The 24,357-nt window shown below is 44.7% G+C and overlaps 2 protein-coding genes and 1 long non-coding RNA gene across 13 annotated transcripts in view; 1 reads left to right on the top strand and 2 right to left on the bottom strand.

Annotated features, from left to right (window-relative positions):
- The window catches only part of LOC308184802 (ceramide transfer protein-like), a 30,488-nt gene extending 27,227 nt beyond the window's left edge, over positions 1-3,261 (bottom strand). For 10 of the 11 annotated variants that reach the window (XR_013942918.1, XR_013942919.1, XR_013942920.1 and 7 more), the window contains exon 1: positions 2,629-3,261. The gene's annotated coding sequence lies outside the window, so the exon portion shown is untranslated. The remainder of the gene's footprint in view (positions 1-2,628) is intronic. The other variant, XR_013942925.1, reaches the window with a different exon arrangement.
- LOC308184723 (uncharacterized protein) overlaps positions 1-24,357 on the top strand; it is a 324,716-nt gene that overhangs the window by 225,680 nt on the left and 74,679 nt on the right. The gene's annotated exons all lie outside the window — the stretch shown is intronic.
- LOC308184894 overlaps positions 3,647-24,357 on the bottom strand; it is a 111,414-nt gene continuing 90,703 nt past the window's right edge. Inside the window, exon 2 of the long non-coding RNA XR_013943012.1 lies at positions 3,647-10,036. This is a non-coding gene — a long non-coding RNA (uncharacterized lncRNA). The remainder of the gene's footprint in view (positions 10,037-24,357) is intronic.

Genomic DNA, 24,357 nt, shown 5'->3' with positions numbered 1-24,357 from the left:
CCCTCCTCCTTTTCCCAGGACAAGCAACTACATTGTATAGCATCAAAGCCGAAATCCTTCCAACAGGCATCACATGGAAATTCCTTTAAGTTTTTGCCACAGTCTGGGCAATTTTCCCTCGCTCTTATAGTTCTCATACTCATTAATGCTGTTCTTTTCGCCTCCTGATCCGCCAGGTTATTACCCCTAACCTGAGGGGTAAGGCCCCTCTGATGTACTTTTATATGTACTACAGCAATGTCCTTAGGTTCTCTAATAGCTTGTAGGACCTGGGCAATTAATTCCTGATGTATTAAACCCTTTCCTTGTGAATTGATGAGCCCTCTTTCTTCCCATATTTTACCAAATGTATGTATTACCCCATAAGCATATTTTGAATCTGTATATATATTGTGCCACTTTTATTCTTTAACAATTTTAGGGCTCGCAAGATGGCATATAGTTCACAAGCTTGGGCCGACCAGCTAGGGCTCAGGGGTCCAGATTCTACTATCTCAAATGTTTTCCCATTTACCAGCGCATACCCTGATTTTCGTTTCCCTTCAACTATTCTTGAGGAACCATCTACATATATTTGTTCACCGACAGGTAATTCCACTTCTTCTAAATCAGGTCTTAATTTTGTTTGCTCTTCTATATTTCGGAAGCAATTATGACCTAAGGGCCCATCTGGTTCCCCATAAAGAAATTGAGCAGGGTTCTGTAGTGAGGTTGTTTCTAGTGTTAATTTTGGAGATGAGATTAATATTCCTTCATATTTCAATAACCTGGCATCAGTGATCCATTTTTCTGCCTTTTGTTGCAGTACTCCACGTATATTGTGTGGAGATATTACTTTGATTTCCCCTCTGAAAGTGATTTTTTGTGCTTCCTCTACCAGTAAGGCGGCAGCCACCACTACTTGCAAACAATTTGGCCACCCCCGGCTAACTGAGTCTAATAATTTAGACAAATAGGCCACAGGTTTTTTACTCCCTGCCCATTCTTGGGCCAGCACTCCGTATGCCGTGCCTTCCGCGCTGTTCACGAACAAACAAAAAAACAAAACAAACAAACAAACAAACAAAAAAAGGCCTCCACAAATCTGGCAAACTTAACACTGGGGGGCGTGCTAGTTCTTTCTCCTTCTCATTCTCTCTCCTGACAAACACTTTCTGCGCTTCTCTTAATAACACGTCCAAACCCCGATACCCCGATCCTGCCAATCTTCTCTCTTCTCTAATTTCTTCTAATTTCTTTCTAATTTCTAATATCCAGCCAGGATTTTGCTACGAATGAGTTTTCAGCAGGGCCTCTCCCACAGGAGTCCCCGGATCCGCCCCTGAATATAGCTGCAGGCTTTTACGCAGCCTCTCTAGCCATTCCGTCGGGGTTTCATCCCTCTTTTTTTCTTTTTTTTTTCTCTGTTTTTTTTTTTATTTGTTGTTGTTGTTGTTGTTCACTAAAGGCCTTATTGATGTTGTGACCTCTCGGGACTGATTCCCTAATTAATAATGGTTCATAAATCTTGCATATGACCACGGTGTATGGGGTCCTGATTATTTCAATTAGGTCTCTGCAGTGGCCACTTAACATCTGCAGCTGGACCTTGCTGATGCTGTTGATCCCAGATTCGCATTCCCGCTCTCCTAATCATTCCCCTCTCTTCCGAGGTAAATAAAATCCCCAATATAGATTGTATCTCCTCCCACGTGTACACATTGGGTCCTAGGAACTGATCCACTCGCTCTGCTACTCCAAGGGGGTCTTCCAATAAATTTCCCATCTCTTTCTTAAAATCGCGGACATCCCCAGAATGTGGGGACCGCCACATACCCCATTTCGGGTTGCGGGCCTCCCATAGATATTTCTCTCAATGGATACAGCCCCCCCACGCTCTCAGGTTTCTGAGATTTCTGTCTCCGTTTTCTAATTCGACTCCTAGTTACCGGCCCTTGATCGACATCACTGTCCGACTCCCCTGAAGACTGTGGGTTCGAAGGCCCTGGGGGGGGCCGTGGGCAGGACATAGGGAGGTGGTGATACCGGGACCTCCAATTCCCGATTCTTTTTCTTACGTTTCTCCTCCCCTTTCTCCTCCCCTCCTTTTTCTTTTAACGAATACAAATTAACTCGATCCCCCCAGCCCAGCCAGAAACTCGCATATTCGCATATTCGCTTTCTTCTAAACAAAAAGGTTCTTTGGCATTCACATAAACATTTAAGGCTTGACACACCCCGTTGTCGGACGACCCATACAAGGGCCAATAGAGACTGTCGCCTTGAATTTGCTGATCTCCCCAAACTTCAATACAATAATGAATCATTTTTACTTTGTCCTTTCCCCGCCTAGAAGGGGAATCACTCCAATTCTTAATCATTAACCCCAGTGGACTATCCGGGGGTATAGGGGGCAACCTAACCCCGCCCATGGGACCAGAAGGCTTACTCTTCTTCTGTCCCATCTTCCGGAGCGCCTTCACACACACACGCAGCCGCTTCCCCTTTGGTCGTGGCCCAGTCCCTCGCGGGATGTGGGAACCGCACTACTGAGGGGTCCGCACTCACTTCGTCCGCAATTGGACGTCTCACACAGACGCACTCTGGGATCACCAACCCCAACCGAACGGAACACGAGCCTATACTTACCCACCCCATGGGTCTTCGTTCGGCCTTCGTGCACAAAGATTACCTAGGGGTTTGCCGGCTTTATTTGCTTGCTGCCCGAAATTTAGGGTTCGTCGGTAGAGGGCCCGAACGGGAATAGTCCCGGCGAAGGCCGCCGAAATCGGCGGGGCGCCCCCCTCGATAGGCTTCCCGATCGACGTACCTCTATCCGAGTCACGGCACCAAATTTGTTATAAATTACTCTTTTAGCCAGAAAGAATTAGTTTATTGAGTAAGCGATCAGCAAGCAAAACAGCGCTGGGCGGCCGGGGAGTCCGTGCTCCTCAAACGGCGCGCACCCCCCCCCCCTTCACAGTCCCCTTTTATCATCGGGTTCTTCCGGGGTTACGTAGCCCCCCTTCCTGGTACTGCGGCTGCGTCGACTGTTGCTAGGGGGTCGTCTCCGGTCCCTCTGGTGGTCGCACGGATGAAGGCCGTAGTCTTCCTCCGCTTGGTATGTGGTGTTTTCCCTCCTTAACCGGTCATGCTGTTTTGTCTTCAGATAGGACAGTGGGTTATCAATTTTGCAGTTATAGTATTTACACAAAGTTCTCTCAACTCTCCGTCCGAGACAGCAACAGGCAGGGAGCCTCAAGGTCCTTACAGCCACCTGGCGACTCCCTTTTTTCCTTCTGTAAGGAATAGTCCAGCAATTCGTGCCACTAAGGGGTGTGAAGGGTTAACATTGAGGCCTGGGTTTAGGCGAGAAGAGAACAAAGGGATTTCTTCAGAGAAAAACTGCTGACTTTGCACAGACGTGCAGTAACTTCTCACAGCCGGCCAAGAGACCACTAGATAAGGAGGAAGAATACGAGCCTCCCTGTCCGAGCGGCCCCCGAGAAACCAACAGAGACTGATAAGCAGGTGCACCTGGGAGGACTTCAGATTCGGGAAACCAATTATAATAACCCTGCCTCTTCTAGAAGTAGTAATGAATATGTATTAGCCTAGGAGCATAAAAACCAGCCGCCTTACGTAACAGGTGTGCGTCCTGGTGGAGCAGAGACTCCCGGCGCACCCAGCGCTGTTTGCTTGCCTCTATTCATTTAATAAATTGTAAACTTTGATTGTAATCCTATTTGGGACTCAGTCATTTATAACAATTGGGGGCTCGTCCGGGATGGTCTTGGTTCCTGAATTCTGACTTGATCTAGGAGGGGCGCCCCCACCATTTGGTGGCTCCTGTTCGAGTCAGGTCGGGGCTAATGCCATCTTGAACCTGAATAAGGGCAAGCAAAGATTTAGATTTTTTTATGAGCTCCCTTTGCCGGCTGCAGCACTATATTTTGCCCGTAATTCTGCGCGCGAAGATCCGAACGAAGACGACGGAGTCGTAAGTATTTAAGGCGTATACCGTTCGGTTGGGTGGGATTCGGTTGCCTGTGTGTGTGAGAGTGTGACTGAGACGGAACGTAGTTCCGAAGCGATTGTGGAGGTCTTCTAACCGCGGTTCCAATCTCCCGCGAGGGACTTGGCCGGTGAAGGACCGAAGCGATTCCTATAGGATTCGTGGGTGGGTGATAGGTCCTAAACCCCCTGCAAGACACTCTCACTAAGGCAACCAAGGGCTGTAGGAATTGCCACAGTAAAATTCCTAGATGGGTCAGACAAAATTGAAGACCCGGGACCAGAGAAAAGGGAGCAAATTACCAGACATACCACCAGAAAGTCCATTAGGGATAATGATTAGAAATTGGAACGATAGGGGCCCCAGAAAAGGGAAAAAGTAAATTAAAAATGGTTCAGTATTGTATGACAGAATGGCCAAAGGAGCCTTTAAGACCACATGTCTTTTGGCCCGTTTTCGGATCCTTTGAAGACTGGGTTTGCCAGGCCTTAAATATACATGTTAATTCAAAGGAACCTTTTAGCCAGGAGGAAAGTGATTATGCAGGATTATGGATCAGGATCTCACGTCCTTTTCCAGCCTCAATATTTACACTAAAAGCAGACGAGAAGTTTGACGAAGAAGAGAACAAAAAAATAAAAAATAAAAAAAAAAGGAAAAAGAAAAAGATGATGAATGGGAGTCATTGGATAACCTACCACCTCTATATCCTAACAATCCACCCCCGGTGGTGCATCTTGTAATCCTGTTTTGTTCTTAAATGTTTTGACTGTGTCAAGGAGGAAGGTGGGAGCATTATCTAAGTAACAGTTTAGAAGTTTGGGTATATTCGCGGTGGTGTTCGGTCAGTTTCCCAAGTATCGGGGGAGGGGGGCTGACTGATTATCAAAGTGGTAGAACGGAGAGTAACTTCTTTGGTGGTTCGGGCCTGAGCCCTGGGAATTCGGTAAGAAGGGGGAGAGCGAATTTATTTAGGCCTCAATACCTTTTTAAACCCCCATCTTGACGGATACACAGGAGTGATTCCTTGTTTTGTGTAGGCTTACTAACAAAGTGCATGAGAAAAATTAGCATTTGGCTTGAAATTCGGTCTTATTGAAATGTAAATTTTGTGGAAAAGGTGTTATTGTTTGTCTAGAAGACAGAAGGCTGAGTGCTTCAGGTGTTTTTCCGAAGTCCTGCGGATTTATGATTGGAATGGGGCTCATTAATAATCTGAAATAGTAAAGTTTGTATGTGGAAAGAAGAGTTTAATCCCAGAGAATTGGGACATTTGGGAAGAAGATTAGGAAAAGATAGTAAAAACCTGCAATAAAAAGGTTTGCGTGGAAATTGAAACAAGGGACAGTAACTAATATAAATAAATAAAAGGGAATGGGAAATCAAGGAAAAGGGGAAAATCCAAAAAAAAAAGGCGTCCTAAAAAAAAAAAAAAAGCCTCCTTGGGTGCATATTGGCACATTGGAAGGATATTGTTAGAAATGGGGGCACAGAAAGCAAGAGGACTTCCACTAAGTATTGCAATCAATGGTGGCCACTATATAAACTAAATGGCCACTTTATGGATCAATCGACTATAACAGTGTCTTGCAATTAATGTTTTTGAGGAGAGAAGGAAAATAGGATGAAATGTTGTATAGTGATATGTTGTTTCAGCATGTTGGAGGGAAAAGGTTTGGAATTAAGTTGGCCCCTGACTGAGCCTTTGGTGTTGGCATTAGAAAAGTACGGGCTGGAGAAAGATAAAGGAAGTGTTAAAAGGATTGTTGAAGGTGTTAAAGGTTGTGTGGCATGTAGTATTTAACAGAGCTGTTTGAAGTTGAATGAGCAGGGAAGGAGGATGTAGGAATGTTAATAGTTCCGTCTCAACCCGAGGCTGAGATCTCTAAATCGCGGGTGTGAACCCTCTGGGGCAGGGGGACCGTGATGGGTCCGAGAGAGTTGTCGTGGAAACAGAAAAGCAGCTAACTCTTGAAACAACCTGAGTTCCTGTGTGAGCTCAGATTGCCAATGGGACCGCTCAGGGAACTTTCAACGATTGCATTCCCCTGACCGACCCCCTCACTGAGACCCTAATCACCCCGGAAATTATGTAAATACTAAAATCTGGTTAAATTGGCTATTGGGAGTTGAGAATCTGTTCCAACAAGGTCCAAAAGAAACCCCTATGGAATTTATGGAATTTTTGAATTTCTGGACCAACTTTGAAATGCAATGAAAAAAAAAAATGGACCTGGCTTAAAAAAAAAAAAAAAGGGAGAGAAAGGCAACTGGCTAGCCTCTTTCCAGGGCAATCAGCCCCTGATATCAGAAAGAAATTGTCTTAGGCTGCAGGACAAACTTACAACAGTCAGGAATGATGGGGACCTGGGGCATCTACCCTAGCAGGTCCACTAGTTGAAATAAAGCTAGGAAACGAAGACAGAGGCTTGAATTTTTTGTTGGTTATGGGAGCTTCTTTCTCTGTGTTAATTAGGCTGTAAATGTAATAGGAGCAACATATTCAGTGTTAAATAGTTTAAAAGGACGATTAGGAACTAAGACAACTACAATAATTGGAGCCACAGGGAAAGAGGAGGAATGGTCATTCTTACAACCCCTTGATTTGCGTTTTGGGGGTAAGGAACTAACCCATGAATTTTAGTATGTACCAGAATGCCCGATTCCACTCTTGGGACGGGATCTATTAGCCAAATTAGATGCAACAATAACCTTTGAGGATGGAGAATTAATAATGAAGGTACCTGAGTCCAAAGTAGGCCAAATCCTAATGATCAAAGATAAACCCTTTGTTAATATTCCAAGAGAAGTAGAAAATGCAGTTATAGCAACAGTACGGGAAACAGATGTACCAGGGAAGTCGAAACTGGCACAACTGGTAAAGGTGGAATTAAAGGAAGGAGCCAAACCTGTTTGAATCAAACAATATCCACTTAAGATAGAAGCTAGGCACAGGAATGGTGAAAATTATTGACAAATTTCTCAAATATCAGATTCTGGAAGAATGTAAATCGGAATACAATACTCCAATTTTTCCAGTAAAGAAGCCGAATGGCGAGTATAGATTTGTACAAGATCTTAGAGCAATAAATGAAATAACAAAGGATATTCACCCGGTAGTAGCTAATCCTTACACATTGTTAACATCTGTGAAAGGGAAATATAAATGGTTTACCGTGATAGATTTAAAGGATGCCTTCTTTTGCATACCTCTTGATAAAGATAGTAGAAAATTATTTGCCTTCAAATGGGAAAACATATTGAAGTTTTTGGACCACATATGGTAACAACCGTTTTGGAACAAAGGGGGGGGGGCACTGGTTATCACCCAGCTGGATGATGAAATATCAGGCAATCCTAACTGAACAAGATGACATAACCTTGAAAACGACTAACCTGTTATATCCAGCAGTATTTCTAGGAACCGTTCCAGAAGAAGGACCGTTGGAACACAATTGTGTGGAAATAATCGAACATACGCCAGCCACAAAGATTTGAAGGATGTACCCCTTGAAAGGTATTCAGTGGGAATACCACACTCCGTGGCACCCACAAAGCTCAGGGAAAGTAGAAAGGATGAATCAAACAATAAAACAACAATTGGCTAAGTTAATGATCGAGACACAGCTGCCCTGGACGAAATGCTTACCATTGGCACTTTTAAACATAAGAACTAAACCACACAGTGAGACTGGTTATCATCATATGAAATGTTATATGGTATGCCTTATTCTCAAGGGATGCCCCTAGGGAACAATGTAGTTGAGGATCATAGTATCCAGAAATACATAATTACCATTGGAAGGAGATTACAGGAGATAAGAGAAATTGGGATGATGACTCAGACACCACCTTTAGGATTTGCTATTCATAAAATACAACCAGGAGACAAGGTCTTAATAAAAACCTGGAGAGAAGAATCATTGAACCCCCGATGGGAGGGACTGTACCTTGTTTTACTTACTACTGAAACAGCTGTGAGAACAGCAGAAAGGGGTTGGACCCACGCATCCAGAATAAAAGGACCAATAACTACCGAAGCCTGGAGGGTTGAGTCCACTCCTGGGGAACTGAAACTGAGACTAAAGAGGAACTGATATCCCAGCAATGAGGTTCTGCATGAATTAAGGGCACTGGATAAAGAGGACAAGGCTGAAGGGAGGAAAGGGAGAAGGCAAGACCGGGGTAGGACCCTCCACTGCGGCGTGTATGGTCTACCGAGGGAGGCAACCCCTATGGGTATTGACCGCCGAGTGAGAGTGCCTCGACCGGACTTCTCCCACACCAAGATCAGTTTGTCCTGAGAAAAATAACATGAGAACCTTTTAAACCCATAATAAAATTGTGATTAGTTTTTCCAGGAGCTGGATCACCCTGAAGGGCTGAATGGTAACACAAGCTTTGAAAGCGGGCCCAACCCCATGATTGAAGGCGCTTCCCACACTCTCAAGATTGGACGGCGAAAAAGGCTTATAATATGACAGGTCGCCAAAGAGAACTGAATTGTGACTGTAAGTGGAAACCCAACGTGGGAGCTTGGAAGCGTGCATATACGAGTACAAACGGGGCAGACATTGTAACAGGACCACTCGGTAACAAGGACACTCTGTATTATCACGCCCCAAAGGGTAAAGATGGATGGGATGGTCATTTTCCAAACGGGACGTGGGCCCTAAAGAGACATTATTGGGTGTGTGGCAAACATGCTTACAAGAGGCTACCCGGAAACTGGTCGGGAATATGCTATGTGGGGTACATAAGACCCTTGTTCTTTTTATTGTCACAAACACAAGGAAATCATTTAGGAATAAGATTATATGATGACCTGAACAGAGTAAAACGATCTATTGATACTTCCTTATCCGGGGATAGTGCCCAAAAATGGAGAAAGGATGAATGGCCTCCTGAAAGAATCATACAGCATTATGGGCCAGCTACCTGGAACCCGAATGAGTTGGTGTCAGGAGCCCGAGAACCTATTTATAATTTGAACCGAACAATTAGGTCGCAAGCTATCCTCGAAGTTGTAACCAATCAAACAGCGACGACCTTGGATCTTCTGGCTGATCAATCCACTCAGATGAGGAATGCTATCTTTCAACGTAGAATGGTCTTAGACTATTTACTAGCAGAAGAAGGGGGAGTGTGTGGAAAACTGAATGATTCTAATTGTTGTTTACAAATTGATGATAATGGAAAAGTGGTTAAGCAGATAACAAAAGAAATTAAAAAGCTAGCCCACGTCCCAGTACAAACTTGGAAGGGTATGGATTGGGATTTCTTTCCATGGTTGCCCGGTGGACCATGGGTTAAAAGAATGCTATTTTTATTTTTATGTGGTGTAATGACATTATTGTTTATACCTTGTATGATACCTTGCTTTACGTTGTTGATACGGCAGATAATAAATAGCACCCAATTTGTGATGACTTTGGGAGAGAAAAGGTGATGTGTCGATAATGATGCTTAAGAAATGGACACCCCGAGAACTGACTGATGAAATCCAACTGCTACTAACAAAAGTTGAAGAAGAGACACGAATTGATGATATTGAAAAAAAAAAAGGGAGGAATTGTAAGGAATAGTCCAGCAATTCGTGCCACTAAGGGGTGTGAAGGGTTAACATTGAGGCCTGGGTTTAGGCGAGAAGAGAACAAAGGGATTTCTTCAGAGAAAAACTGCTGACTTTGCACAGACGTGCAGTAACTTCTCACAGCCGGCCAAGAGACCACTAGATAAGGAGGAAGAATACGAGCCTCCCTGTCCGAGCGGCCCCCGAGAAACCAACAGAGACTGATAAGCAGGTGCACCTGGGAGGACTTCAGATTCGGGAAACCAATTATAATAACCCTGCCTCTTCTAGAAGTAGTAATGAATATGTATTAGCCTAGGAGCATAAAAACCAGCCGCCTTACGTAACAGGTGTGCGTCCTGGTGGAGCAGAGACTCCCGGCGCACCCAGCGCTGTTTGCTTGCCTCTATTCATTTAATAAATTGTAAACTTTGATTGTAATCCTATTTGGGACTCAGTCATTTATAACACTTCTTAATATAGCCATGGGAAATAATGAACAAACATGCTTCATACACCACACCGGGGAGCCCAGAACTGGACACAGTACTCCAGGTGAGGCCTGACCAGGGCAGAGTAAAGGGGGAGAATCACCTCCCTTGACGTGCTGGCCACACTCCTTTTAATGCACGCCAGGATCCCACTGGCCTTCTCGGCCACGAGGGCACACTGCTGGCTCATGGTCAACCTGTTGTCCACCAGGACCCCCAGGTCCTTCTCCTCAGAGCTCCTCTCCAGCAGGTCGTCCCCCAGCCTGTACTGATACATGCAGTTGTTCCTTCCCAGGTGCAGGACTCTACACTTGCTCTTATTAAACCTCATTTGGTTTCTTCCTGCCCAGCTCTCCAGCCTGTCCAGGTCTCACTGAATGGCAGCACAGCCTTCTGGCACGTTGGCCACTCCTCCCAGCTTTGTGTCATCGGCGTACTTGCTGAGGGTGGACACTATTCCCTCATCAAGGTCGGCGATGAAGATGTTGAACAAGACCGGACCCAGCACCTACCCCTGGGAAACACCGCTAACACCAGTGATGGGCCCTGGAACACCCAGAGCCCTGAGTTGGAGGACTGTCACTGGTAATGATGAACTCTCATTCAACTCCAAACTTGTGCGGGATCTGCTGCTCCAGCTGGATGCATATAAGTCTCTGGAGCCCAATGGGATTCATTGCAGGGTACTCAGAGAGCTGGCTGATGTCTTCACGAGACCTCTCTCAATTATTTTTAAACAGCTGTGGGAATCTGGAGAGGTCCCAGTCAACCAGAAGGTGGCAAATGTTGTCCCGATTTTCAAGGACAAGAAAGGACTTTATTTTTAGCGAGGACCTCGTGCGGATTGACTACAGCGAAGGCTCCTGGCAGGGAGGCGGACTGAGCCTCCCTGTGGGATAGTGTGGGATAGATGAGTGGACAGAAAGGCGGGTTGAGAACTGGCTGACTGGCCGAGCTCAGAGGTTGGTGATCAGTGGTGCAGAGTCCGGCTGGAGACCTGTGACTAGCGATGTTCCCCAGGGGTCGGTGCTGGGTTCGGTCTGTGAAGACCCTGGTAACTGCAGGCCTGTCAGTCTCACTTCAGTGCCTGGTAAAATTATGGAGAAGATTATTCTGAAAAACACTTGAAAGACAACACAGTCATCGGACACAGCCAACACAGGCTAACAAGGGAAAAGCCCCGTTTAACAAACTTAATTTCCTTTTATGACAAGGTCACCCATCTAGTTGACCAAGGGAAGCCAGTTGATGTGATCTTTTTGGATTTCAGCAAAGCTTTCGATATTGTTTCTCACAGTATCCTTCTGGACAAAATGTTCAGTTTACAGCTAGACAAATACATAAAAAGACGGGTTAACATTTGGCAGACGGGTTGGGCTCAAAGGCTTATAGTAAATGGGGTTACATCAGGCTGGCAGCCAGTCATTAATGGGATTCTGCAGGGCACCATTTTTTGGATGCAGGACTGTAAGGTGTGTAAAGTAAGTTTGTGGATAACACTAAACTGAGAGGAGCTGTGGACTCCCTCATGGGTGGAGAGGCCTTGCAGAGACATCTTGACAAGTTAGAGGGCTGGGCAATCACCAACAATATGAAGTTTAACAAGAGCAAGTGCTGGGATCTGCACCTGGGATGGAGCAATCCTGTATATATGTATAGACTGCGGGATGAGAGGCTGGAGAGCAGCTCCGCAGAAATGGATCTGGGGGTTCTGGTTAATGGCAAGTTGAGTATGAGTCACTGGTGTACCCTGGTAGCCAAAAGGGCCAACCATATCCTGGGGTGCATCCAGCACGACATTGCTAGCCAGCTGAGGGAAGTGATTGTCCTGCTCTACTCTGTGCTGGTGCAGCTTCACCTTGAGTACTGTGTGCAGTTCTGGGCACCACAGTATAAGAAAGACATGAAACTATTGGAGAGTGTCCAGAGGAGGGCTACGAAGATGGAGAAGGGCCTAAAGGGGAAGACGTATGAGGAGCGGCTTAAGTCACTTGGCCTGTTCAGCCTGGAAAAGAGGAGGCTGAGGGGAGACCTCATCGCAGTCTACAGCTTCCTCACGATGGGGAGAGGAGGGGCAGGCTCCAATCTATTCTCTTTAGTGACCAGTGATAGGAGCCGTGGGAATGGTGTCAAGCTGCGACAGGGGAGGTTCAGTGGAGGTTCTTCCTGATGTCCAGCCTGAAGAGGGTTGTCACGTACTGGAACAGGCTCCCCAGGGAACTGGTCATGGCAGTAAGCCTGCTGGAGTTCAAGAAGCGTTTGGAGAATGCTTTCAGACATATGGTCCAAATTTTTGGGTAGACCTGTGTGGATCCGGGAGTTGTTCCTTATCGGTCACTTCCAACTTGGGATATTCTATGATTCTAATATACCTAGCAGAATTCCCCAGTTACAGCTACACCTCGTGTGAAGAATTATCTCCTTTTTGTTGTTGATTTCATTTGATGATGGCCTAGTTTTTTACTGTAAGAAGCACCTCACAAACATTAATCTTATCTATACCACTCAGGATTTTATAGCTATAACAGAGGCCTTCTGCCTCGCTAGTTATTCTCATTTTCAGACTGAAAAGTACTAGTTTCTGTTAGGAATGAGTAAGCAGACTATCCTAGCATATCTTTGAACATCCTTATCACTGGCTCTTTTTCAGTTCTGAAATTCTGGGGACAAAGGTGGACTCATTATTCAAAGTGTGTGCAGGCTGGTTTTATACATTGGCCTAATTATGTCTTTTGGTTTTGCTTCCTAGTACTTTCCTAATTTCCTTTTTTTTTTTTTCATTTGTACTGCTGATTCAGTGGCAATGTCAGAGCAATATCTATTATAACCTCAAGATTAATTCCAGAGTAATAATGGGGAGTCCATCCTTTGGTAATCGGTACTGATAGTTTTTAGGTAAATATATTATATAAATATAAATAAATCTGGGGATGTCCTTATCCTGTCCCATGTCTGGGGATGTTGCGGGAAAGGAATTCACAGGTGGCTTTGCGCTGTTTCACATGTCCCTGAATTAGAGATAATGAGGAAATAAGCAGTAGAAACAAAAACTTGAGCAAGGTTGAGATAAATAACTTGGCTACAGTGTTAAAGATGAGCTTTGGGCAGTGGCCAATTGCTGGCTGGCTTGAGGCGCATGTCTGAGGGTCTCTAACCAATTGTATGACAGATTCGGGAGCGTGGTCACGGGGACCCCGTGGCTACGGGGAAGGTATATGTAGTGGTGAAAAAGGGCAATAAAGGTCTCCTGTTCAAGAGCCATCAGGAGTCCGTGTCTTTCATCCCTTCAAATGGTGACCCCAACGTGATTCGCGGAGGAACAGCGCTGCAAGGAGCATCTGAAGGGAACCCAGCCGAACGAGTCAAGCTCACAGCCAGACGGCAGCTTCAACCCCGGGACATCACCTGGAAGGCAGGCGAGTGGCTGGGCATTAATCATGGGAGCTAACCTCTCTGCAGAAGAAGAGGCCATAGTAAAACTATTAATGCAACTACTAATAAAAAGGGGAGTAAAATATGATCCGTATAAGATAAAACTACTGTTGAAATTTTTGCAAAAGAATGGGGCCCCGTCGAAGGTTTCGGCGGTGTTTGATTTAAAAACTTGGGAAAATGCTGGGACAACTATATGGGACGCTGCCTCGCAGGGAGATACAACAGCTGCTGAGGTGATGACGACCTGGTGCTTAGCAACTGAGACACTGAGATCATGGCAAGCGGAAAAAAGGGTACAGACAGCGGCCGCACAGGCTACGCAGGCGGGTGAAATAAAAAGCGGTGACTGCGTACCGCCAGAGAAAGCAAACCTGATAGACTTGGGAATATATCCCAACCCATGTTTATAGCTTGATGGCATTAGAGTACATTGTGCACCGGTGTCTACTAAAGCTTTATACTTCTGTGTGTCTGACGTGCCAGGCCATCGAATCCACACAGTCCAATAAACTCGATTGTCCCTTTCCTCCCCCTGGCTGGAGGCAGGGCCCCTCTAGTCCTGGTCAGAATCTTCGTTTCTGTGTTTAAAGGACTGCCTGCTGGAAGTTGGAGCAGCAAGCTTTTCAGAGAACCCCTTTTTCCCGATTGTTTTCTTTTGCAACTCACGTACCCGTGCCTCTAGGGTCGCAGTAGATTTTCCATCCCATTTTCTCATGTCCTCTCCATGGTCCCGTAGGTAAAACTACAGGGTCGCGCGGGGTGTGTACCCACCATATCGTCTTCCTTGCACGGACGGACGCTTACCCCTGATAGCTGAGACACTGGTTTGTACAGGTGGGGAGGAAAATAATCTCTCTTCAAGTTTGGGGAACTTTTCAGAAAGTTTCTCCGAAGTGTTCTCTTTTAGTTGGTGGACACTGGTTTGTTCAGGTGGGGAGGAAGGTAAATTCTCTTTAAGTTGGTGGAACTCTTCAGAGAGTTTCTCCACAGCTGAGACACAGGCCTGTAGGGAAGAGGAGAGACTTTCTTCATACTGATGGAGTTGTTTAGCCACTTCATCCACTGTGGGTTCCTCATCCTCTTTCCAGACCATTATTGCCAATGAGCTGGCATATGATGATGGTGCACTCCATACAAACTTCCGCCACATGGGTCGTGTACACTGGACTTCATCTGGATCTGTGGATATTTGTGCGTCATCTAGGTCCTTATAAATCACCTCCTGTACGGCTAATTCCCTCAGGTACTGAATTCCCTTCTCCATGGTGGTCCACTTGCCTGGTAGACATACAAAATCTTCCTTGAAGGGATACCTTTCCTTCACAGCTCACAGGAGACACCTCCAGAGGCTGTGAGATCGTGCTCCATCTCCAATTGCTTTGTCAATGCATGCGTCCCTAGCAAGGGATCCCAGCCGCCTGGCTTCCCTGCCCTCTAATTCCACACGATTGGCTCCGGTGTCCCAGCACCGGAGCATCCAGGTGACAAGCTGCTCACCTATGCAGCGACCAAAATCTTTTCGCACATCTCGTAGCTCACGCTGGTATAGGGTTCGGGTAATTACTGTTGATTTTTCTACATCCTCATCCTCATCTTCATCCTCCTGCACATTTGATGGCCCAGCCTCGTCTTCTCTATACCCAGACCTAGCAGAAGACTGTCTGCGTTCCAAACGACCTGACTCTCTATACCATTTTTTCACCTTGTCTACAGGGGCAACTTGCACTGCTACAGCTCGTTTCTCTGACCCAGCCACAGGGTCTGCCACAGGGGTTGGAATACCCTCTGCAGGGGCAACTTGCACTGCTACAGCTCGTTTCTCTGACCCAGCCACAGGGTCTGCCACAGGGGTTGGAATACCCTCTGCAGGGGCAACTTGCACTGCTACAGCTCGTTTCTCTGACCCAGACACAGGGTCTGCCACAGGGGTTGGAATACCCTCTGCAGGGGCAACTTGCACTGCTACTGCTCGTTTCTCTGGCCCAGCCACAGGGTCTGCCACAGGGGTTGGAATACCCTCTGCAGGGGCAACTTGCACTGCTACAGCTCGTTTCTCTGACCCAGCCACAGGATTGGGAGCGGCTGCAGGAGCTAGAGCAGCTGCAGGGAGTGGAGCGGCTGCAGGAGCAGGAACTGGAACGGCTGTGGGAGCTGGAACTGGAATGGCTGCAGGTGCTGGAGTGGCTACGGGAGCTGGAGCGGCTGCAGGGTCTGTCACTAGGTTGATAGTAGCATCAATTGCAGCTCGAGAGTCACAAGCCAGACCCCAGCACTCAACAGTGATTTGTGTCACTTTGGAACTGCCAGAGTCATGACACCTTTTTTTCAAGCATTCTACCAGTTTTTTAGGATTTTGCAGTTGTTCACGGGTTGAATGTCCAAAACACTGGAGGTGACCACTGCTCTAGAAACCTGCCCATATCCTCCCACACTCCCTGCCACTCACAACTATCCTGCCTCAAGACAGATCTCTCGATGGCATTCCTAAGTAGTTGTTTAACCCTGAAAATCACGGTGTCAAGTCAAATCAGATAAGTGATGAAACATTACCACTTCAAACAGTAAAAAAGTCAAAAGAAGTTTGAAATTTAACAGGCCAGCAACTGAAGGCCAGGCATTGTCTGTGAAGCATCAGATAGATTGTGAACCTGGATTACCCAGTCAATGGGGAAACAGGGGAGGGTCCTGTCATCAAAAAGTATATAAACTGTGTTTTGGAACTAGTGGGCGCGCTCTCCTGCTTGTGGGGCGCCCGCCATTGCAATCGCGAATAAATTACTACTTCACTGAGATCCTCGCCTGAGCCTAAGTTATTGGCTACGGAGTATTTCTCACACTGGCTTAAAAAAAAAAAAAAAAAGAGAGAGAGAGGCAACTGGCTAGCCTCTTTCCAGGGCAATCAGCCCCTGATATCAGAAAGAAATTGTCTTAGGCTGCAGGACAAACTTACAACAGTCAGGAATGATGGGGACCTGGAGCATCTACCCTAGCAGGTCCACTAGTTGAAATAAAGCTAGGAAACGAAGACAGAGGCTTGAATTTTTTGTTGGTTATGGGAGCTTCTTTCTCTGTGTTAATTAGGCTGTAAATGTAATAGGAGCAACATATTCAGTGTTAAATAGTTTAAAAGGACGATTAGGAACTAAGACAACTACAATAATTGGAGCCACAGGGAAAGAGGAGGAATGGTCATTCTTACAACCCCTTGATTTGCGTTTTGGGGGTAAGGAACTAACCCATGAATTTTAGTATGTACCAGAATGCCCGATGCCACTCTTGGGACGGGATCTATTAGCCGAATTAGATGCAACAATAACCTTTGAGGATGGAGAATTAATAATGAAGGTACCTGAGTCCAAAGTAGGCCAAATCCTAATGATCAAAGATAAACCCTTTGTTAATATTCCAAGAGAAGTAGAAAATGCAGTTATAGCAACAGTACGGGAAACAGATGTACCAGGGAAGTCGAAACTGGCACAACTGGTAAAGGTGGAATTAAAGGAAGGAGCCAAACCTGTTTGAATCAAACAATATCCACTTAAGATAGAAGCTAGGCACAGGAATGGTGAAAATTATTGACAAATTTCTCAAATATCAGATTCTGGAAGAATGTAAATCAGAATACAATACTCCAATTTTTCCAGTAAAGAAGCTGAATGGCGAGTATAGATTTGTACAAGATCTTAGAGCAATAAATGAAATAACAAAGGATATTCACCCGGTAGTAGCTAATCCTTACACATTGTTAACATCTGTGAAAGGGAAATATAAATGGTTTACCGTGATAGATTTAAAGGATGCCTTCTTTTGCATACCTCTTGATAAAGATAGTAGAAAATTATTTGCCTTCAAATGGGAAAACGTATTGAAGTTTTTGGACCACATATGGTAACAACCGTTTTGGAACAAAGGGGGGGGGGGCACTGGTTATCACCCAGCTGGATGATGAAATATCAGGCAATCCTAACTGAACAAGATGACATAACCTTGAAAACGACTAACCTGTTATATCCAGCAGTATTTCTAGGAACCGTTCCAGAAGAAGGACCGTTGGAACACAATTGTGTGGAAATAATCGAACATACGCCAGCCACAAAGATTTGAAGGATGTACCCCTTGAAAGGTATTCAGTGGGAATACCACACTCCGTGGCACCCACAAAGCTCAGGGAAAGTAGAAAGGATGAATCAAACAATAAAACAACAATTGGCTAAGTTAATGATCGAGACACAGCTGCCCTGGACGAAATGCTTACCATTGGCACTTTTAAACATAAGAACTAAACCACACAGTGAGACTGGATTATCATCATATGAAATGTTATATGGTATGCCTTATTCTCAAGGGATGCCCCTAGGGAACAATGTCGTTGAGGATCATAGTATCCAGAAATACATAATTACCATTGGAAGGAGATTACAGGAGATAAGAGAAATTGGGATGATGACTCAGACACCACCTTTAGGATTTGCTATTCATAAAATACAACCAGGAGACAAGGTCTTAATAAAAACCTGGAGAGAAGAATCATTGAACCCCCGATGGGAGGGACTGTACCTTGTTTTACTTACTACTGAAACAGCTGTGAGAACAGCAGAAAGGGGTTGGACCCACGCATCCAGAATAAAAGGACCAATAACTACCGAAGCCTGGAGGGTTGAGTCCACTCCTGGGGAACTGAAACTGAGACTAAAGAGGAACTGATATCCCAGCAATGAGGTTCTGCATGAATTAAGGGCACTGGATAAAGAGGACAAGGCTGAAGGGAGGAAAGGGAGAAGGCAAGACCGGGGTAGGACCCTCCACTGCGGCGTGTATGGTCTACCGAGGGAGGCAACCCCTATGGGTATTGACCGCCGAGTGAGAGTGCCTCGACCGGACTTCTCCCACACCAAGATCAGTTTGTCCTGAGAAAAATAACATGAGAACCTTTTAAACCCATAATAAAATTGTGATTAGTTTTTCCAGGAGCTGGATCACCCTGAAGGGCTGAATGGTAACACAAGCTCTGAAAGCGGGCCCAACCCCATGATTGAAGGCGCTTCCCACACTCTCAAGATTGGATGGCGAAAAAGGCTTATAATATGACAGGTCGCCAAAGAGAACTGAATTGTGACTGTAAGTGGAAACCCAACGTGGGAGCTTGGAAGCGTGCATATACGAGTACAAACGGGGCAGACATTGTAACAGGACCACTCGGTAACAAGGACACTCTGTATTATCACGCCCCAAAGGGTAAAGATGGATGGGATGGTCATTTTCCAAACGGGACGTGGGCCCTAAAGAGACATTTATTGGGTGTGTGGCAAGCATGCTTACAAGAGGCTACCCGGAAACTGGTCGGGAATATGCTATGTGGGGTACATAAGACCCTTGTTCTTTTTATTGTCACAAACACAAGGAAATCATTTAGGAATAAGATTATATGACGACCTGAACAGAGTAAAACGATCTATTGATACTTCCTTAGCCGGGGATAGTGCCCAAAAATGGGGAAAGGATGAATGGCCTCCTGAAAGAATCATACAGCATTATGGGTCAGCTACCTGGAACCCGAATGAGTTGGTATCAGGAGCCCGAGAACCTATTTATAATTTGAACCGAATAATTAGGTTGAAAGCTATCCTCGAAGTTGTAACCAATCAAACAGCGACGGCCTTGGATCTTCTGGCTGATCAATCCACTCAGATGAGGAATGCTATCTTTCAACATAGAATGGTCTTAGACTATTTACTAGCAGAAGAAGGGGGAGTGTGTGGAAAACTGAACGATTCTAATTGTTGTTTACAAATTGATGATAATGGAAAAGTGGTCAAGCAGATAACAAAGGAAATTAGGAAGTTAGCCCACATCCCAATACAAACCTGGAAGGGTATGTATTGGGATTTCTTTTCGTGGTTGCCCGGTGGACCATGGGTTAAAAGAATGCTATTTTTATTTTTATGTGGTGTAATGACATTATTGTTTATATCTTGTATGATACCTTGCTTTACGTTGTTGATACGGCAGATAATAAATAGCACCCAATTTGTGATGACTTTGGGAGAGAAAAGGTGATGTGTCGATAATGATGCTTAAGAAATGGACACCCCGAGAACTGACTGATGAAATCCAACTGCTACTAACAAAAGTTGAAGAAGAGACACGAATTGATGATATTAAAAAAAAAAAAGGGAGGAATTGTAAGGAATAGTCCAGCAATTCGTGCCACTAAGGGGTTTGAAGGGTTAACATTGAGGCCTGGGTTTAGGCGAGAAGAGAACAAAGGGATTTCTTCAGAGAAAAACTGCTGACTTTGCACGGACGTGCAGTAACTTCTGACAGCCGGCCAAGAGACCACTAGATAAGGAGGAAGAATATGAGCCTCCCTGTCCGAGCGGTCCCCGAGAAACCAACAGAGACTGATAAGCAGGTGCACCTGGGAGGACTTCGGATTCGGGAAACCAATTATAATAACCCTGCCTCTTCTAGAAGTAGTAATGAATATGTATTAGCCTAGGAGCATAAAAACCAGCCGCCTTACGTAACAGGTGTGCGTCCTGGTGGAGCAGAGACTCCCGGCGCACCCAGCGCTGTTTGCTTGCCTCTATTCATTTAATAAATTGTAAACTTTGATTGTAATCCTATTTGGGACTCAGTCATTTATAACAGCGTTGCTCATGGCTCGGCTCTGGGCAGCAGCGGGCCCCTTTGGAGCCGGATGAAACTGGCCCTTATCTAACATAGGGCAGCTGCTGGATTCTTCTCACGGAGGCCACCACTGCAGCCCCCCCACTACCAGAACCTTGCCACATAAACCCAATACATTAGGGCAGCTAGGTCATCGCTGGCCTGTAAAGTATCAGGGATTAAATTAACTAATGAAACCCTACAGGTGACAGGGGTAGAAGGGATTGAGATAACAGTGCTACTTTTAGGGAACACCAGGATGAGACTAGGGATAAAATGATCACTGGGCAATTACTGTATGTACCCGAGGCAGGGACTAACTCCTTGGGAAAGGATTTGATAATGAAATTGGGCATTCAAATAGTAAATTGCTAGACTGGAATAATGGTGATATTAATGGGGTGCTCTTGGACCCTGGGAGCAAAGATATATTTGCCTTTGAGGGGAAAGATCCTGAAACAGGGCAGAAGCAACAATACAGATGGACAGTTTTACCTCAGGGGTTTACAGGGCCACCAATTTATTTGGGCAAGTTCTAGAACAAATTTTGGAGCAATTCCAACCTCCAGAGGAGGTGTTACTGTTACAATATATGGATGATCTTTTATTGTCAAGACAGGAGAAAATAATTGTGAAGGAAGCCACTAACAAGCTATTCAACTTTCTGGAAAAACGGGGCTTGAGAGTACTGAAAAATAAATTACAGTATGTAGAAAGAGAAGTCAAGTATTTAGGGCATCTAGTGTATGAGGGGAAATGAAGAATAAATCCAGAGAGGATTCAGGGAATTGCTGAGCTACCCCTACCCAAAACTAAAAAGAACTAAAAAGTTTTAAGAGAAAGAGGTTTTTAAGGAATTAGGAGTCACAAAGTCCGAAGGAAAACAGATACTCCCTGAGGGGAGAGAAATGCTGAATAAAGTGCTAATGAGGCAAATACTAACTGGTTTACATCATTGGGGAATTCAAGCAATGTGTGACACTGGGTTATGGAAATATGTATGTGTGGTAATATATATACTTTGGCTGAACAAGTATGCAGGAGTTGTGAAGTATGTCAAAAAGTAAATAGGAAAATTATCTGCAGTCAGCCCAAAGGGGGCGAGAACCAGGAATTCAACCATTCCGAAGCGTACAGGTAGATTTTACAGAACTCCCTAGAGTAGGTAGATTTAAATACTTATTAGTCTTGGTCGATCATTTGTCAGGGAGGGTGGAAGCTTTCCCTTCAGTATCTGCTACTGTAAGCGTGGCAGCTAAGGAAATTCTAGAACAGATAATTCCCAGGTATGGAATCGTTGAAAATATTGACTCTGATCAAGGAAGTCACAAATATTGCAAGGGCTAATGCGGACTCTAGGAATTAAGCGGGAATTTCACGCTCCTTGGCACCCTTCCTCTTCTGGAAGGGTGGAGTGGATCAGACAGTAAAGAAGCAATTGACTAAGTTCTTGAAACTCGGCTCCCCTGAACGAAGTGTTTACCTTTGGCACTTCTCCCGAATTCAAACTGCGCCAAGAAAAGATGTGGGAGTTTCACCATACGAAATATTATTTGGATTGCTGTACCTGGACAAAGGGAATGAATTATCTCAATTTGAGACAAAAGATGCTTTTCTTAAAAACTATATACTTGGGCTGTCGTCCTCTTTGTCATCTCTCAGGACCTGTGGATCGTTAGCACAAACCCCACCCTTGGAAGCCCCAATCCATCCATTCCGAGCAGGAGATTAGGTTCTGATACAGACATGGAGGGAATCAAAGCTACAACCTGAGTGGCATGGACCATTCCAGGTACTCCTGACTACTGAGACAACAGTAAGAACAGCTGAGAAATGGTGGGCTCATTACACTCGGGTGAAAGCATCGGTTAACCCTGAAACCTGAGAGACTGTCTTAATAGAGACTTTAAAAGTTAAATCTGTTAAAACTAACTACTGTAAACCTTTAACTTCTCCTTCAAAGAATTCTTAATGAGTTAATGGGTAAAAGGGATTGAATTACACAGAATTAGAGTGTTTCCAGGGGACACTCCCTGGAAGAGGGAGAAAAAGAAGAGGGGGGGGGTATTCAATCCCCACCAGAAGAATCCTTATTAGTTTGTGATTTTTATTGTTTTTCTGAATTATTATTTCTTAATTATTATAGGGATATAGAGAGAGATATGATGTATTTTAAGCTTATCTTAGTAATACCTGTTATGAATTGATTAGTGATAGGATGGGAGGAAAAATCAGCATTTCCAATTAATCCAGAACATCTCTCGAGTTCTATATCGAAATAATTGTTGGATTTGCTCCCAAATGCCTAGAAACACTGAAAAGGCCTTGTCCCTGATTGCTATTCCATTACCAGCAGCAACTGTGTCTGGATTCTTTAGATTTCTAAAAACAACGGATCATACTCAGTCCCGGGAAGGAACAGATTTTGAAGTTGAGCTCCCTACACATAATCCTGGCTACAATATAACGTGTTATCAAAGGTGTCTTTCAAACAACATTGATAGAAACTCAGGGGGCAATAATACTGACCCTGGGTGTGGAAATATTATCCATGAAGTAGGGAATAATCCATACTGTACCGAATATGGTAGCTACGGGGATGCTAATATACATAATGCACACCAGATACAATATGGGTGACCCTTTCGGTGACAAACTTAAGCTGATTGATATGGCGGTGCACTAAGGCATAGAGTGGTAACCAGGCTAGAATAAGAGAAAGTGGGAACCAATAAGGAGGAGTTGTTAGGCTCGGACGGGCCTATAGAGGGCTACGCGTGATCAAAAGGAATGCACCAATCAGAAGTCTGTAACTATGTTTGCCAGCCACGTGCAGCCCGTGTAGGGGCTCAGAAAAACTATATAAGATCTGGCATTGGGACAATAAAGGGTCTCCATTTCTCGACTATCTTGGAGTCCGTGTCGTCATTCCCTTCAATACAACATGAGAATCCTGTAACAGGATGGCCTATCCCAAATGGCAATGGGTTGGTACTGGCTATGTGGCCATAAAGCCAGGAAGGTGTTGCCCCTAGGATGGAAGGGAGCTTGCACCCTGGGGGCAATAATTCCAAATGTAACTATTATGGAAGACCCACAGAGCCAAAGCCCCCTTGAGACCACACGCAGAATTAAGCGGACTCCAGATAATCCTCTAGTAAAAAGAAACAGGGCATTTCACTGTTTTGCAAAGTGGTTTCTACCTTGGTTAGGGGTGAGTGAATTAGAAAACGCTATTGTAAATATCTCAGCTATAATGGAAGAACTAGAAAATAACACTAGATGCAGTCCAGGCACTACAAAAGGAGGTAACAAGTTTGCAAGAACGGTACTCCAGAATCAAATGGTATTAGATTTATAACTAGCCTCACAAGGAGGAGCGTGCACTGTAATTAATGCTAGTCGCTGTATGTATGTAGATCAAACAGGACGAATTGAGACTGATCTCAAAAATATTTGGGAAAAAAACAAGATCCTACATAAAGTGGCTCAAGATGACACTTCCTGGGTATTTAAAGACATTTGGAAGAAACTAACTTCATGGTTACCTGAATGGAATTGGCTCAAACAACTATTTGTTGGTATTATAATAATAATGGCATTGTGTATCTGTCATCCCCTGTGACATCCAAAGAAAAATACTGTGCCCTAATGTTGGAAAAACTCAAGAGTGGAGGATGTGAAGTGGTGCAGAAATGACAATAGGAGTAAGAAAATAAGAGGGGGGAATTGTGAGAAACAAAGGTTTTTTTTGTTTGTTTGTTTGTTTTTTGGGTTTTTTTTTCGGTAGAATGTGTTTTTGCAGTGGAAAATTCCACTAACCTTGCATATTCAAAAGTGATTGTGCAGGCATGACAGTTGCATAGCAGTGGGGAGTATGTTAAGAAGATAATGGGAAGGTCCCACTGTCCCAAAATAAGGAGGATAGCTAAGAAAAACAGGACGAGCAGTGCGAAATCAGTAAAAACAAAAATCACAGGCACTCTAGTCAAGGGAGAAGAAGGGAAAAAAAAAAAAAAGGAAAAGAAATTAATGGTTGGTCAAATAAAATTGTGCATATATGGTATAGCAAGAAGCGTCGAGTAGTTTGTGAACCGGTAGTACACAGCCGATGAGGAAACGGGAGGAATCAAGCATCGGGTAATAGGGAATATAAGGCTATGATATACTTTTACTGTGCGCTCCTGCTTGCAGGA

Source organism: Anser brachyrhynchus, assembly GCF_964034855.1.
Source record: "Anser brachyrhynchus genome assembly, chromosome: W".
Taxonomy (NCBI): domain Eukaryota; kingdom Metazoa; phylum Chordata; class Aves; order Anseriformes; family Anatidae; genus Anser; species Anser brachyrhynchus.
The sequence above is the reverse complement of the archived record's forward strand: the minus strand, read 5'-3'. Positions and strand labels throughout refer to the sequence as shown.